Here is a 14886-nt window from a genome sequence, read left to right as displayed (position 1 = left end):
ATCTTAAAACTATAAAATATTTTACATACGTGATATACATATTAAATAAAATATGCAGAAAGATAAAAAAAGTATAATTATTATACATATTAGTTAACAAAAATAATCAAATATAAGCAAAATCAACAAATTCTTATACAAATATATGTAAATCTACAATCTGCAAAATGTTTTACATACTACTATGATGATCCGAATGATAAACAGATATTTAGATTATATATTAGAGATTATATATTATTTTTATTTAGAGATTATATATTAGAGATTATATATGTATAATAATTATACTTTTTTTATCTTTCTGCATATTTTATTTAATATGTATATCACGTATGTAAAATATTTTATAGTTTTAAGATTATAGGCATGTTTTTATATAAGAATCTGTTGGTTTTGGATACATGGGATTATTTTTTTATATATACACTTATGTATCTTTTTTTGGCTCTAGTAGTATGTAAAATATTTTGCAGATTGAAGATTGATATATATTTGTATAAGAACTTGTTGATTTTGATTAAATGTGATTATTTTTGTTAACTAATATGTATAATAAATAAACATTTTTATCTTTCTACGTATTTTATTTAACACCGAATACGTCCCTGTCGTGGCTAAGGTGCATGTGACTTTCCAAAAGATTGAATATGATATTATCTTTTTAGACCATTTTAACCCCATTCAACAAGAAATAAGGTTTAGAATTCAATATACATGCATTGTACTTCTAACTTATTTTGTAAGTAAATTGGTTGGCGCCTACAAGAACAAAAGCAGATAATAGGATTGTAATAGAACAATGCCATTGTTAGTACAGGTAAGTGAACAAGATCAGTTCAAAAAATTTTAACTATACAAAACTACGAACTATACGAACTATACAGGGGCTTTAATTAATATCACCATAAATATAAAATTGGTGATTGAATTGGAGATAGACGCCAATTTCATTTCTGATCAAATCGACCGATTTTATCAGTCCCGTCTGGATACCACTTAAGGCTGGCGTTTGATTTCCAGGGGGCCCACCGCGAAAACTGAAATTCGCAAATTGCGGGGATCTTTAACTTTTACTACTTCTTCTTCTTTAGGTGCCATATCCTCTATGGATGTCGGCTACCACAGTCCGGAACTCTTCTCTATTCGCAGCTTTTCTGCCATGGGGGCTAAAAGTTCTCTATAAGCCCCCTCCAGACTATGCGCGTGAATCGCGGGCGAAGCCGCGAACGCGAGTGTGGAGTCGATTTCGCAGGTCTGCGTTCAGGACTCCAGGACTCCACACTCACGTTCGCGGCTTTGCGCCGCGATTCGCGCACGAGTGTGGAGGAGGCTTTAGATGTTGTTCAGAGTACGCTGGAAAGCCGCTACACCGTTGGTGACCCCGAACTTTTTTTTTTTTTTTTTTTTTTTTTTTTTTTTTTTTTTTTTTTTTTATTTATTCATGATACACTAAAATACATTTTATAAATAACATAAAACTCGCCAAACTGTGAAGTTTGATGGCGAGATACGCTCTTTTTTATGCAAGTAACTTAACCTATTTGGGTCACACCCGTTTTATAGTATCTAGTACTTGAGACTCAAGTCATAAATAATAATAATAATGAAAAACGGGTTATATTATATGTACCAGAGTCGTTAACTTTTATAGTATTGTCCACAGAAGTGACCTTTTCTAAAAACGTGTTTGACCCATTTACTTAATTCTAACAAGTTTACAGTTGTTTCTGTGATTTACATTATGATCTCTAAATTAAGCAACAAACAAATGAGCATTTATTTTACCTTACCTATAGCTATTTGACGGTGACTCATTAGTCTCATTACCAAGCAGAAAACCCTTTAACTTAGACTTTAATATAGTTTTGCTTACTTTGGGAGTTTGCCGTAGTATACTAATGTTGTTGAATATTTTTGGTACTATATGTTGCGACATTCTTTTGCCATAATAGTTTGTAGTTTTTAATTGTATTAGTTTTTGTTCTCTTACACGTCTTGTATTATACTTATTGCTAATTTTTATTTTGTGATCGTCACTGTAGTAATGCTCTAAACCTATTAAATATTCAACTTTTTTGTGTACCGGTAAGATCTTACATAATGGGAATAACTTATCATACTCTTTGTTGCATTCTTCCATACCTTTTTTGCTAACGAGGAACTTAATTAATCTAATTTGTAGTTTTTTAATATCGTTAATGTACGTTATAAATGTTCGGCCATAAACAATAAGACCATAACTAATTAGGGAGTCGGCAAGTGCGTAATATACTACTCGTAATGTGCTTTTATTTAAAGTACTCTTTAGTTGATAAAACTTTGCCAGTACCGACCTTAATCTATTACATATATCGTTGACATGTGGCTTCCAATTAAAGTTCTTATCAATTGTTAAACCTAGGTATTTAAACGTTTCTACATATACTAGCTTATCACAGTTACAGTTACGCTTATTGGCATGTAAACAGTCATATGTGTGTCCTAATATATCCAAACTCTGTGGGTTAATCGTTTTTGCTTTATAATTGTATGGCGAGTGTATATGCATGCATTTAGTTTTGGAGAAATTCAGGATGATTCCGTTATCATGTGCCCACTTCGTAATACTTTCAAAGTCTTCTTGAACACACTTCTGTATCTCTGATACGTCCTTTGAGGCATAAAGTAGACACATGTCATCTGCATACATATACACTCGACAGTTATTTACCACATTGGATACACTATTGACGTGCATCGCATATCCCACGGGACCATACACCGAGCCGGTCGGCACCCCGAGCTCCACGACCGCTGCTTCCCCGGTCACTCCCGCGACGCTCGTGCGTATCCTTCTATTGGTCAGAAACTGTTTGAACCACTTATTTGTGGGACCACGAATTCCGCATTCGTCCATCGCTTGTAATAAAATATCGTGGTCCAAGGTGTCAAAAGCTTTTTTATAATCAATATAAAGGGCTGTTAATTGTTTACCGGAATCTAGACATTCATTTACATAGTCAGCGAAGCCCAGTAAGGCCGAAACAGTACTGCGCCCTTTCCTAAATCCATGTTGCGTTTCTGAAAGTATTTTGTGGCGCTCCAGAAATGAACTTATTTGTTTAACAACAATTTTTTCCACAATCTTATCAATAACAGACAATATAGCTATGGGCCTATAGTTAGCATATTCTAAGTGGCTCCCTGACTTAAATATGGGCCTTATAATTGCTTCTTTTAATTGGTCGGGATAAATACCACTAGTTAGGCAAGAATTCACCAGGTTGGATATAATAGGACTAATTTGATTTCGAAGATACTTGATGTCTTTAACACGTATGCCGTCAGCTCCAGCTGCCTTATCACAGGACAATGTATTGATGACCTTTTCCACGTCAGCAGGGCTCACCTTACTATACCTAAAGCTGACGTCACACGGTATTACATAATTGTTTCTGTCAAGAAATTTTGTGTTACAGACGTGTTTGATCTCACGTATTTCTTGCGTAAATGTTTTTGTAAAGTTTGTACAGATTTGAGTAGTATTTTCAGTTCTGCCTAAGTATTTCAATATAACCTCGTCTAGACTCATTTTACCCCTCCCCAGCCAAGAGTTTATGTTCGACCAAATTTTTCTAAAATCCCCATTACATTTGAAAATTTCGGATTGTCTATATTTATTTTTAGCCTCAAATACTAACTTATTCACCTTATTCCTAAATTTTGTATATTCCAGTCTTTTACTCATACATTTTGGTTGAGATTTCCATGCTCTAAATAAGTAATCTCTACGCATTAATAATTTATATAAGTAATTGTCTATCCACGGCTGTGTGTTCCTTTTGCTATTGTTTTGCACTTTAACTACAATGGTACTTTCTTTATAGATACGATTAAACACTAAACATAATGTTCGAAATAAAACGAGCGGACATGTAATTGTAAGTAACTGAGACCAGTCGAAAGTATCTAGCTTTTGTTTAACCAGTTTTTCACTTATTACTTCGCGGGAGGTACTACGGCTTGCATGCAAACGTGTATTCTCACTTACGCACAGGTCCAACACAATACCGACGGCATGATGATCCGAGATGCGTGTCTCCAACACGTACGAAGAGTGCGCGCTGACGCCCCGTCTCGCTCGCACCCACACATGATCCAGGCATGACGCATCGTACCGACCGTCCACTATCGCTTCTCGTGTTATCTCTGTGCTAGGTATCGCACACTGCAGGCCGTATTCACACAGGGCGTTTTTGTACATCGAGTTGGTTGGATTTACTACATCATTCAAAATGTCTATATTTGTGTCTCCTATTACAATGACTCGATCTGTTGCCGGAATAGGTTTTATGAGTGTTTTCAGCTCGCTTATAAACTGTATTTTGTTTTTATTAGGAGGTCTATAAATTGCAATTATGTGAAAAGTAGCTTTTCCCAATCTAAGCTCACATTGAAGTGTTTCTACAGCTCGCGTGTTAACTTTCTGAGCGTTGACATTCAGACTTTCTTTTGAATATACAATTATTCCGCCTCCCCTTTCAGACTCTCTAGATAGAATGTGTGCATTATATCCTGATATTTGATAAAAACTCAGCTCATCTGCCTTAATATTTATCTCACTTAATATTATAACGTCGATTTTGTGTTCGCTATCTCCTAGTAATACTAAAAGCTCATTAAAGTTTTTTCGGAGGGATCTGATGTTTAAGTGAAAGATGTGCACGCCTTGCTTAGTTTTAGGTAAATCATTACTTAATGTTTTCATATCATTGTACCTTTTGAATATATGATCCGATGATATCTCTTCGATTTGATCCACTTTAACTTACATTAAAAACCACCTAGTGTGTAACAGCTTGCGCTAATTGCGCCTTTATTTGTGATCCTCGAACCTGTTTAAATCCGCCTCGGATCTGATATTATAAATCTTTTTTTCTTCGCTATTCTTTTTTACGAGAATGTTACCATTTTGAACCCATATATACTGAATTCCTTTCGGTTTCAAACTGTTCCTAACGGTCCATAGTAACTGACGTTTATGCCTAGGTAGATCTTCGTTTATAAATATTTTCTTATCGCTGCCATTGCAATAAATTGTATTGTTTGTTATTTTGTGCTCCTTCCTGGCTAACAACCAGCCGTCGCGGGCGCTTTTAGATCTAAGTTTAACAAGCACTATCTTGGGCTTCGCGGCGGCGGCGTCCAGTTTTTCTTGGCCTACCCTCTGTGCGTCTTCGATCTCGTTAGGGTTTAGGTTAAATTTTTGGGCTAATTCCTTTATCACCGATACAGTATTTTCACTGTTTTGGGCCTCTAGTCCATGAATTTCAATGTTTTTTTCCTTTTCTCGTGTTTCAAGTTCCTGCACCCGCTCCTCCAGAGCCTTGTTGCACTTCTCCAGATATACATTTTTTTGCTCTAAACTGATATACCATGGTACATGGTACCATATAATTTACCGTTTGCTTCAAACGCGGTGTATATTCGTTCTTTTTGTAGAATAGGTACTTATACAGGGTGTCCAGTAATTAATGGACAACCTTCCAACCATCGACAGGGCACCTTAGGCTGGTCCAGAAAATGCACTTATAGGTCTAGTAAAAGTTTCATGGTTTTCGAGATAATCGCATTTTTATGTCTTTTTTATTAGTTAGCACCATACTTCACTTTAATCACCATCTAGGCCATATCTTTGTTTGTAGAAATGTAAATAGCATGTGTGATACCATTTTAGAATCAGTATTAGATAAACTATTTTTAAGAAAGTTGGGCACTCTGTTCTCCATACATTTTTTTTTCACCACAAGCGACCAGACTTCTTGAAAATGTTACGAGTACAATGTAAGTTTTTGTAATGTAATCGACAGGGGCGATGGTTAGAAGGTTGTCCATTAATTACTGGACACCCTGTATACTTGAATGGTGATAAGCAATTTGACTGAAATAATTGTATTGTGCTGCTTTTGCGACAATTGTTTCTATTTTTGGCAATGGGAATGCATCCAATTCAGTATAGGGTCATTGTGCTAGTTTTCGTCCGGTGTCAGTTTCCGTCCATTTGACGATATTTGAATATAAACCTTCATTGCAGCACAAATTTGGACTTATTGCATCCTTAATAGTGAATATTATATTTTTTGATCCTTAATACCTAAACAATTTATCTATCTACATAAAAATATATTTCGCAAGTAGCAAATTATAAATAAATGAAATTTATTATTTACTAATCCGTCAAGTGGACGGAAACTGACACCGGACGATAAACTGACGCAATTATAGTCGCACCAATAAAAGTCTGCAGAAGATTTGATAGCCCACGCAGTGTAAGTGTTATGTATAAGTCATAATTTCATGCATAGAAGTTTGACGTTTAAAATGACACTTGCACTGGGTGGGCTATCACAATCGCTGCAGACTTTTTACGGTCTAACTGTACCCTATTTGATAATCGTTTGAGAATAATCGATTACCATCCTCTTCTTATGTAGACCTCCACCGGCAATTAGAACTTGTGCCCGCCAGGGAGATACACTGTGTTCGATGATACCGTCTTCTAGTAGTTTAGAGATTTCAGTTTTTATGAATAGCTCGTCATCGTCACTATGGCGCCTGGACCGGACCGCAATGGGTTTTGTGTAGTGTCCGACCGAAACTACTAAAAAGGGCAGCAAAATTAAGCCTACCAAAAATAAACGAAGTATTAAACACATTGGCTGCCCACCATCCTTCACCTAAAGTGTATCTCCCCCGCCCCTTACAAATTTAGTGATCCCAGCATCACTATATTACTGAGGTCAATAAAGAGGTAACGAGCTTTCGATTCCACTGGTGATGCTCATGGGCACACAGAGAAGATTAGGTACGTGATCCCAACGGTGATGTTCAATGTTCATGGCAGCCAACGTGTTAAAAGATTAGCCTGCCAGGCTTTCCAGTTATATTAGGCTATATTGGTGTGCATATAAGTGAAACAACGACATATGTGCAACGTCTTGTAATATATTGATAATGATAGTAAATACTAAATATATTTATGGAAGCATAGATTAAGTACATTTAATGTAGGCAATGACTAATGACATTCATATATTTATACAAATTAATAATAAAAATATCATTTAAAGTACATATCATACATATGGTCCTATTTTCCCGCACTAGTGCGTAAAATAGCACTTTTCGTGCGTATGTCAAAAGTTTAAAGGGCCATGTGCTGTAAAACGTTGTACGATACACGTGCGAAAAGGTAATTTGCAAATCGTGTGGATTTAAAACACTCCCTTCGGTCGTGTTTTAATTTATCGCCACTCGTTCGATTTTCCTCTTTTCCGCACTTGTATCGTAAATAACTATTCGCCGCCCTAGGCCCCAGGCCCTGTATAGCCGCCTCTTTCAATAGCACTTGAAAGAGGGTTCTATGAGGTTCATGTTGTTCTAATCTAACTAAACAGTGATAGTGATACGTTTCAGCACTAGAACATTATATTTTTCACCACACCTACTCGGAAAGGCTTACTTTGCACTTCAAAAACTGATAGCAAAGTTGCATTTTATTCACATGTGAGGCAAAGTAATCAAATGCAAATTTTGAGTTGTTTTCTTATGTTTGCTGGTAGAATTGACTTTTATGATGATTTTGGATGATAAATATTTAATAGGTAACATTAATTTGGATTTGATTTTGTTTGATATTTTACATTTAATATTTGCTTCGGGTTGGTGTGGTGAAAAATTTTGTGTTTCACTCGGGGGCAAATTTTGTTTAACCCTCGCGCTTTGAAACCCTCGCAACGCTCAAGATTCCATTTTTTTAACCACTCGCTACGTTATTGGTTCAATTTTGGAATCTTTCGCTTGCTCGGGTATCAATATTAGCACGAGCGATTGAACAACAACTTTGCCTCCTTGTAAAACAAATAACTATTACTGCGGGGCGGGGGCGGGGGCGGGGGCGGGCGCGGGGGGCCGAGCCGCTCCCGCTGCTGCGGGAGGGGGCCTGGCAACAGGGCTGTTGACATGAATCGCGAATATATAACATGTTATATGTTTACCATAGCATAATATTAGAATGCTGCAAATTATATTTGCAAGTGTAAATATGCTTAACAAATTATTTAAAGATATTAATCAAAAATTATCATGATAGTATTAAGGTTCAAATCTATGTAACAGCTCATACGAGTTAACATGTTTTGGTAATGTATTTAGGACGATCGACCACCTCAATGTAGACGAGTTGAATCTTAATACTATCACGATACAGGATACGGATTTAAAGGACATTGTTGCTTTAGCACGTGGCTAGGTATAATAGAGGTAGGTACGGGAGCTAAACCGCCCGTAGGTATAAAAGAAATAATGGTTTTTGTTAAAAGCTTAGGGTCTTAGGCGTAAAAATAAGGCATAGGTATATACTATAATAGTAGATGCAAATAATCCAATTAGCTCCAGGATGGTAGTGTAATTATGTGGTTCGTATGCGTGCATGTGCCTCCATCAATTGGTTGAACAAGACAGTTTCGAACTGTCGACCTCCGTCTGTGGTGATGTGAAGAGCATGCCAAACCGAGAGATCTACCAAAACCAAACCAATCTACTAAAAGTTTGCAAAGCTAACCGTTTCTACTACTGTTTTAACATTGTTCTATAGATAAATTACTTGGCTATCGGTATGGTATTTGCGGATTCCTGAATTCGACGCCACTTTTATTCTACGTCGTGAAAAATATTGCGGCGTCGATTTTGGCTTCCTTTGTGTGACGTAACACAAAAAAAAACACATACATTTTCTTCATTTTGTGTTACATCCTTGCATATTTTTGTGAATATTCCATTGTGTTACCTACACTTTTTTGCAATTCACTCGTTTACGGGTTTTACTAGTGCTGCACTCTGGCAACAGAACATTGTATTCTCTATCGCCATAATTTGTGACGTTTTCAACCAAAAGGTTAACATTGTCGGTTGTCGACGAGGCTGATTTCAAATTGAAGCTTTATGGAAATAGCGCCTTATTGACAACAGATAATAAGTACCCCTTTGGTTGAGAATGATACATTTGTCCCTATTAACATAATTTAGCCATAATTATAAACGTATTCATGAAAGCATTTTTCAGCTTTAGATGTGCATATGCAGTCATGCACATCTAAAGCTGGAAAATACAGAATTATAAATCGAAATGTAATAAGTGACTTATGAACATATTCCGATTGATCAAACTTTAATTATTCTATGTGCGGCAATTAGCACTGTACGTAAATACATACCTATTTCAAAAAAATTACCGGCCCTATGTAAGTACTTACTGCAACTACAAAACGTTGTGCGAATAGTTAAGGTGGTTCGCTTTCCATACAAAAAACAATTGCGTTATATTAAGTAATTACACACTATTAGGTACTTAATTGTTTTTTGTATGGAAAGCGAACCACCTTAATTGCCAACGAGAGGCGATAAATTGAAACACGATCTAAGGGAGTTCTACTTTTCGAACATGTATGTTTGGGACTGCTTCTAACTCGACCTAGCAGATATACTATTTTCTTGCGCATGATTGCCAGAAAACTTCTAGCTTCGCAAAACATGCCAGATGCACTACATCTACGAGGTAAGCCCAACAGCATTCTGAATGCATTGTTATACTGCACTTTTAATGCATTGTAGGCTCGCTTCGTATAGTTAACCCACAGGCCGCTCGAGTAAAAGGAATGGCAATATGCTGTAAAGAGCGTTGTACCTTGACATTACTGATATTATTAACATAAAAGGTTTACATTTGCTCCATGTGAAGCTGTTGGAGGAAAGAAAATTATAAAACTCATGAACTTTCCTTTTCAATATTTTACTGACAGGTGAATAGGTTCTAAAAATGTAGTGCAATTTCCTTTACCTTCGTATTTTCACGGATACGTCCGAACGTCTTATATATGCTACTTGTATTTCAGTCAATACAAACAGTACTGAGGCGAGGTTGCCTAAAGTAGCTTTTATACCTAACTATTCGTATCTTCCCCTGCAATTGGCGACTCACACGAAGACGTCAGTCGCCCGAGGCGCGCGTCGCACATCCGGCGCCGGCGACTCAGCAGGGACTCATTCTGGCTGCTTGTATCAGCTCCTGAAATTTGAGAATAATTATATTTAGAATATTTGTTTAAAATGATTTTATCAGTGCAACATGAACTTTAATTCACTTTCATAACTTTCCTGGCTTATTTTATATAGGCCCTACATACATAGATGGCGCTAGAAATAATTACGTAACTTTTATGAAAACCTAAATGTTAAATGTTTTAAAATTATGCCTGCTTATATGACCTTGTATTATCGTAGTTTATATAAACTGATATGTCGTTTTTACAAACACTCCCTCAGTGGACTTGTTGTACAAAGTATAGCAACAAAGGTCTTTCAAATTCTGAAAGTGTCATTACGGGATTGTCCATATGAGTATGACACCAACGAAACGGCCAAGCCGTACTGTTTGACCAAGATGTTGGCTTTATACTGTTAGAGCTTATAAAGTTAGGAATGACAGAGTAAAAGTCTTGGTACCTACTACGGGATCTGATAACTTTTTAGTGTAAAAGCTTTATGCAACTAGTCTTGGCAACACTTTACATTAAATGTTTTGGTGGGTTGTTCTAACCTCAAAAGTAGTATACTAGAGGTAATTGAGGTAAACTGAAAAAAAAACCCGCCAAGTGCGAGTCGGGCTCGCGTTCCGTATATATGTATATTACACAATTTTTAACAATCAGTGCCGGATTAAGATATTTTGATGCTTTAAGCATTTCTAGACCATGGTGCCCCCTCTCCCTAGGGTCATCAAGATTACATTGATTTTTTTGGTAAATTGAGAGAAGTTCAATGCCGCATTACAGCTGAGAATGGAAATCAGTCACATCATTTTATCACGAAAATTGACAGTGCCGTAGCAGTAATGTTGCAACAGAGTACCTAATACTGCTGCAGTCGCCACCCGAATGTCACCTTTATCATATCTAAGAAAGTGATTGAAACCCGAGCGAAGCGAGCGCGAAAATTTTTCGATATAAAAACGCACACAGATAGACAGACAGTTATACATTTTTACTTTTAGTATGGAAATCAGTCACATCATTTTATCATGGAAGTTGACAGTACTGCAGCAGTAACGTTGCAACAGAGTAATGTTGCTGCAGTCGTCACCCGAATGTCACCTTTGTCATACCTTAGAAAGTTATTGAAAAGGCGAGCGAAGCGAGCGCGAAAATTTTTCGATATAAAAAACGCAATTTTACTTTTAGTCCGAACCAGGCCCGAATCCAGGATTTCATACAGAGAAAGGATGGGACAGTTTTCTATAAGCTTAGCTTCGCATAGGGTTCGATATTTAAGGCTCTCAGCGAGGTTGTTTTCATGCATAAAATATGCAAGAAAGTAGAGCTTGGAATTGACCAAGTGAATTGAATTGGCGAAGTGTGAGCAAGGCAGTAGGCCCAGCTGCGACAGAGGAAAGCTTGGATTTGGATCCACGCCCAAGTGTAATTACTTAAGGCAGAAGATCAACTTTGCCGTAAGGCAGAAGGCCTCGCATAAGACCTAACGCCGAACCGCAAAAGAGTGGGTTGAAATCGAATCTATGCATGTAGTCACACCTCTTCTACTGCTACCGATTGTTTCCCAAAGAATTACGCGCCATTATTTTTGCAAACTAGCTTTTGGACAGCTAAAAAAAAATCGTGTGGTAAAAACGATGTGTCTGTCCCTAATTTTAAAATTTGTTCACCTTTTTCAACCTGGCATTTTGGTGCCCGGGGGGGAACGTGGTGCCCTAAGCACGTGCTTGTTTTGCTTATTGGTTAATCCGGCACTGTTAACAATTTATTTTTTATGTGAAACGTGAGTGAAATCTAACACTTTAAACTCTCGCGTTTTGTACACATATTTAATTACACAAACGGGTCTACCGCGTTTGGACGCGCGTTTGGTTGGCGTTTGTGGGTTTGTTGGGACGTCAGTCTTTCCGTGACCACAGCTGGTGCAACTCAGCTGAAACGTCGGAATTAAAGGTAAAAAAACAATGAAATTATATCGCGGTAGACCCGTTTGTGTAATTAAATATGTGAGTGAAATATCTTTAAAAAATCCGTAGGGGTCGGATCTAAAACTGTAATTAAGTCCGACTCACGCTTGACTGTACATTTCTAATAGGTTTTCCTGTCATCTATAGGTATAGACCTATTTTATGTATTTTTTTCAAAATTTTAGACCTAGTAGTTTCGGAGATAAAGGGGGGGAATGGTCATTTTTTGCCTATTTTCTTGAATAACTTCTAAACTGTTTATTAGAAAATTATAAAAAAAATATATTTGAGATCCTTACAATAAGCTCTTTCATTTGATATGTAACATGATATAGTTTAAAAAAAAAATATTTTTTTTATTTTTTCGATTTGCCTCCCAAAAGTGGCCCCCATGTTTAAAATTAATTTGTTTACGTTACATGTCCATATTTGGGTCACAAACTTACATATGTGTACCAAATTTCAACTTGATTGGTCCAGTAGTTCCGGAGAAAATCGGCTGGGACAGACGGACAGACAGACAGACAGACAGACGCACGAGTGATCCTATAAGGGTTCCGTTTTTTCCTTTTGAGGTACGGAACCCTAAAAAGGACTATAATTATTAAAATCATTTAAATTAATTAAGGTAAATGTGTGGAAGACTGTCAGGTAAGACGACAAGCTCTTTCAATCCTTCAACTCTTGCACTTGTACATTCTCTACTTACAGAAGTTTTGTAGAGCAGAATAAGCGAGGCATCCATGTAGAGGTAGTGTAGGGACGCTCGGCAGGAAGCAGGTGGGCTGTCGATCACGTGTTGCGTTCATTCAGCCCAATTCCCTAGAGTTGGAGCTGCAGGTTACTGTCCCGGCGGCATTAAGTGCCACACCATTCTCCTCGAATCTTCTTGTTTTCCTGCAGAACAGAAGAACATCTTTAAGTTCGTTTTCTTTCAGTGTGTCTTTACCGAATGTATTATATCGCGGTGCCGCATACATGAATTACATGATAAGTTCGCCTTTGTACTAATGATGTGTGTTCTTTCATGTTTTATGTTTCTTTTTGTACAAGGACTATACCAAACAAACTTAAGAATATCCACAGATGGCTCAAAAACAAATGAAGGGACCGGATGTGGTGTCTTCTCGGAGGACCTGAACATATACATCTCAAAACCCCTGGGTTACACTGGGAACACAATACGGTATTCCAAGCTGAATGTGTAGGAATAATAGAAGCTTGCAATGCGATAAAAAGACGAGAAGTAAAACAAGAAAATATACTAATACTGTCAGACAGTAAATCAGTACTGCAAGCACTAGGTAGCTACAAACTTACATCGGAACTCATACTTGAATGTCATCGAGGCCTCACTGAAGTAAGCAAAGAAGGCAACAAAGTAACAGTATAATGGATAAAGGGGCATAGTGGATCAAGAGGAAACGATGCAGCGGATGAACTGGCCAGGAAAGGTTCAGAAACCAGCTAGACCAACATCACAAACAGCTTCACAATAAGTACTGGACTAAAATGAACACCTGTAGGCAGACCAAAGAACAAAACTACAAGCTTACACCAAAATATTACTAAAAACACCCAGACACCAACTACGCAAAATAGTAGGATTAATCACAGGACATAACACACTAAACCAGCGGTCGGCAACCTTTTAGCAGCCAAGGACCAAATAGTAGTTACCGAAGTTGATGCGGGCCGCACTTTGTTCATATTTATGACTTTATCAGACATTGTCGTTTGTCAATACATACGAGAGGTTCGCGGGCCGCTAGTGAAAGGCTCGCGGGCCGCAAGTGAGAGGTTCGCGGGCCGCTTGTTGCCGACCACTGCACTAATCAAACACCTACATAATATGGGTAAAACAGACAGCCCCATGTGCAGAGTGTGCATGGAAGAAGAAGAAACAGTAAAGCATATTCTCCTACACTGTAGGTAGAAGGTAGAAGTATACAGGAACCAATACCTAGGGACTCCGTGCACATTGAAGGAGGCAGTTAGCAACCTGAAGACACTGCTAGGTGTCATGGAGGAGCTGGGGTGGCTATAGTTCGTTTTTTTTAGCATTAGAAAGAACTTGGAAGAAAAGAAGGTAAGCAATCTTGACATGTCTTATAGTTGAAAAACGCTTTTTTAAAATCAATAACTATTACTTATAAGAATAAGAATAATTTATTTCTAAAAACTGTTACAAACATAGTTACCAGGGGCCCCCGCACTAGGTTACACCTGTATCGCGGGGAACCAATTACACTTGTATAACAGAGTTTCGTTATCGTGTGCAGGTCATACTATTAATATAATATCACATAATAACATTAAAACTTACATTTAATACTTAAAACTAAAAATTAACAATTAACATAGTCTAAGGTAAAAATTACAGTGAAGTGACACTTTGCGAAATAGCTTCTGTCTCTGTGTGACTCAGTGATTGAAGTAGCTTATAGGTAGTGTTTTTGGCCTCATTTGCAGTGCTATCTTTTAAATCACAGTGCTTGAGAATGGCGTTGTAAGTTGCTGCCTTTATGTAGTCCCCGAAACGTTTAGCAAATGCAGATGATACTTTAGGTACCGGTAAATTAAATATGCGCTTTTTAAGGAGCGAATTGTAACAAGTCAAGTGTTTTTTAGATGATATATGGGTGATCACAACTATTTTATGCAGAAACAGTTGACGAACGGTAAGAAAGCAGAAGAATATAAATGAACATATTAGATTCATAATTGTTACATATTTGCTGTAACTTATTTTTAGACTGTGTTTTTCAATTAAAAGACACATCAAGATTGTTTACCTTATATTTTCTAATGCTAAAAAAAAATCGAAC

This window comes from Cydia splendana, chromosome Z (assembly GCF_910591565.1).
Source record: "Cydia splendana chromosome Z, ilCydSple1.2, whole genome shotgun sequence".
Taxonomy (NCBI): Eukaryota; Metazoa; Arthropoda; class Insecta; order Lepidoptera; family Tortricidae; genus Cydia; species Cydia splendana.
This window is presented reverse-complemented; position numbering follows the sequence as displayed.